Source organism: Artemia sp. Qi Xiang Cuo, chromosome 1 (genome assembly GCF_049724085.1).
Source record: "Artemia sp. Qi Xiang Cuo chromosome 1, ASM4972408v1, whole genome shotgun sequence".
In the NCBI taxonomy this organism is placed as follows: domain Eukaryota; kingdom Metazoa; phylum Arthropoda; class Branchiopoda; order Anostraca; family Artemiidae; genus Artemia; species Artemia sp. Qi Xiang Cuo.
This window is the reverse complement of record NC_142794.1, coordinates 103,664,439-103,668,074: the sequence shown is the minus strand read 5'-3', so window position 1 is coordinate 103,668,074 and position 3,636 is coordinate 103,664,439.

Genomic DNA, 3,636 nt, shown 5'->3' with positions numbered 1-3,636 from the left:
ACACTTACGCTATTTTGATTTGGTCAAATTTTAAGAGCAGAAGCCCCGAAAGTTTGAACATAATACCCTCAGTCGTTCTTGGGATACTGCTGAGATGCCTTATTGGGAATCAGCATTAACACAGTGCATTTTTTTTTAATCTTAAAGCAACTTTAACTTTTAAAACAAAATGCAAATGGGTGGGTGGGGCTGGGGAGGGGGATTAGTTTCCCTCCAATCACTTTCGACAATTAAAAAGGACATCAGCCCTTTCTATTTTCAATCGAATGAGCCCTTTTCGAAGTTCCTACGACAACTCCTTCGATACGAAGTGCCCTGGCCTAAACAAAAAAAATTATACATTGTACCCATATCGATCTTTACTAAAAGAATGTCGGGCCTTCCAATCACTTGCGATTATTAAAAAGGGCACTAGGCTTTTCGATTTCCAATCGAATGATCCCTTTTTGAGTTTCTACGACAACGCTTTCTATAAACACCGTATATGCCCCCAGGGCATAAATTACAACCCTTATCCTAAGGGCTGTGAGGGTGGTTGTCATCCTCTAAGACCTAATTTCCAGAACTTTTAACTACGTTAAATAAAATGGCTATCTCAAATTTTTGATTGGATGTGTTTCGGGAAATGGTGGGCGTGGAAGGGGTGTTAGGTGCCTTCCAATCATTTACAAGCCACTCCAATCTCTGTTTGAATGAGCCCTTTCGAAGTTTCTACAACAACTTCTTCGATATGAAGTGCCCTGGCCTAAAGGAAAAAATAATAAATAATACATTGTGCCAACATCGTTCTTATATACCCCCAGGGTGTAACTTAAAACGCTTGCCCTAATGGTTGGGGGGGAATAACCTCCTCAAAAAACATATTTTTTCTCTGGAAATCAGTTACTCGGAACAAAATGGCTATCTTCAAATTTTGATTGGTTGTGTTTGGGGAAATGGTGGGCGCGGAAGGGGTGTTAGCTGCCTTCCGATCACTATCGAATGTGAAAAGGGGCACTTGCCATTCCAGTTTCAAATCAAATGAGCCCTTTTCGAAGTTTCTACGACACTTCCTTCGATACGAATTACCCTGGTATGGAAAAAAAAATAAATAAATACTATATTGTGCCAACATTGTTCTTTACTTAGGCAGCTCGATTGCGCTGCCTATGATAACATCCTAAACTACCAAATGCTCTTTTACCTACCTCTTTTCACCGAAAAATCAGAAAAAAAAATGAACAGAATTTTAAAGTGGAAGGTAGAATCTTCTTTCTTGTTCTAATTCAGAGCAGGCGGGCTATTCAGTTAGTACTATTTAGCCCTTTTCTTTTTGCTTCACTCTGTGGGCTACAGAGCTACTGACTTGGTTGTCTCTTATTTATTAGATATTCTCAGATATCTTTCAGTAGATCTTTTGACTCAAGGAGTTCAAATATAAGATGATAGATATCGATTTCTGTGCTCTGTGTGCAAGTATAGTTGGCTAGGCTATTGGCTGATAGTGCGATTTCGTGGTGTTTGAAGCATTTTAACAGTTTACAAAGCAAGGTATGTTGTGTTGACGTCACCACATTCCATTCATATAGACAATGATCATTTGTTTCATTATTCATATTAGAATGCCTGCCAAGAGGGGACAGGGGAATTGAACCACTTTAATTAGAAAACTTATATGAGAATGCAAGGAAATTTAGTCCATTTGTTCCATAATGAATTCTATGATAAGTCTTAGAAAGATAATTATTGGAAAAGGGAGAAAGGATAGGATTAATCTTAGTAAAATCAATATCTGATAGCCTCCATCGGTAGATATTGCTAATTGGGATTGGTCTCCCACTCAGCTGGTCAATATTTATAGCATTTTTTGCTATTTCATCAACCTGATGATTACCACTTATGCCAGAGTGGCTAGGAATGTACTGAAAATAAGTTTTTATGCCACTTGAAGCAATATTATCAATGATACTGAGACAATGATAAGTGTCAATGTCCAACTTATATTGAGGAGCTGAGGCCAGCAACTCAAGGCTTGATAGAGTCGGAATATATGATAATATTATTCGAATTTGCAATTAAAGGTTGGTTTTCTTTAAGGTTTTCTAATGCCATGATTATGGCATTTAACTCAGCAGACATTATACATAAATTATTATATAATCTCTCGCCCATTGCAATTTTCTGGTTAGGAAGGAAAACACCACTTGCAACCTTCTCATTCATTTTTGACCCATCAACAAATCTTTGGAAGTGATTTTTATAGGTAATTGTATTAAGTTCTGCAAATTTTTTCTGGACAAAAGCAATGGGGGTTAAATCTTTATTCCACTTTGAGAACTCATTATTTATTATGGGACTTCACCAATTCCATGGGGGGGTGATCGGGGTAAAGTGGGTGCAATAGACTTTGCTGGTATGGGGAACTTCTTCTGAATATTGGCATACTCATCTGCGATGCCTCTATACATGGCTGGATTTCTTAACCAATTATGTAGCGTGTGTGGGCTATTTGATTCAATTTTTGTAAGATGTTTTGTCAAGAAAAAGCTACGTCTCTCCCTTATTGTTGTTAATCCACTCTCCATAAGCAGAAACTTGGTGCTTGTGGGTTTCCTAAGACCAAATATGAGACGTATTATATCATTTTGTGTTGTTTCAATTTTTTGCATCTGGGTCTTTGAAAATGCACCATAGACGATGAGCCCATAGTCAATATGGGGTCTTATATGTGATTTATAAAACTGGAGTAAGGTTTTCTCCTTACAACCCCAGGGTGTGGAAAGAAGTCTTTTTAGTATATTTGCTTTTCTATAGCATTTTTTTTACTGTGTTTGAAATGTGGAGAGGGAAATTAAGTTGTTGGTCAAGCATGAGACCTAGGTAATTAATATGATTATCTTCTGGAATAGTTATTATATTTATAGTTAGTTTTGCATTAACATGGTTTCGCTTCCGGTGAAATGGGATTATTTTTGACTTGGTGGGTGCAATGGGTAAATCTGAATGTTGAGAGAATTTTTCAAACGAGAAAAGTGACTTTTGCAGATGTGACTGTGCTATCTGGAAGGTGTTGCCAGATATGTGTGTCGTCTCTGTGTGTGTGTGTGTCGTCTCTGTGTGGATGTTGTCTCTGTGTGTGTGTGTGTTGTCTCTATGTGTGTGTGTGTCGTATCTATGTGTGTTTCTTATCTATGTGTGTGTGACGTCTCTTTGTGTGTGTCGTCTCTATGTATGTTTGTCATTTCAGTGTGTGTGTCTGTGTGTGTGTGTCATTTCTGTGTGTTTGTCCTCTCTGTGCGTGTGTCGTCTCTTTGTGTGATTCGTATCTGTGTGTGTATTGTCTCTGTGTGTCGTCTCTGTGCATGTATCGTCTCTTTGGGTGTTTCGTATCTGTGTGTCTGTCATCTCTGTGTGTGTGTTGTGTCTATGTGTTTGTCGTCTCTGTGTGTGTGTGTTGTTTCTGTGTGTTTGTCCTCTCTGTGCGTGTGTCGTCTCTTTGTGTGTTTTTTTTGTATCTGTGTGTGTGTTTTCTCTGTGTGTTTGTTGTCTCTGTGTGCGTGTCGTCTCTCTATGTGTGTCGTCTCTGTGTGTTTCTCGTCTGTGTGTGTGTGTTGTCTCTATGTGTAAGTCATCACTTTGAGTTTGTCGTCTCTATGT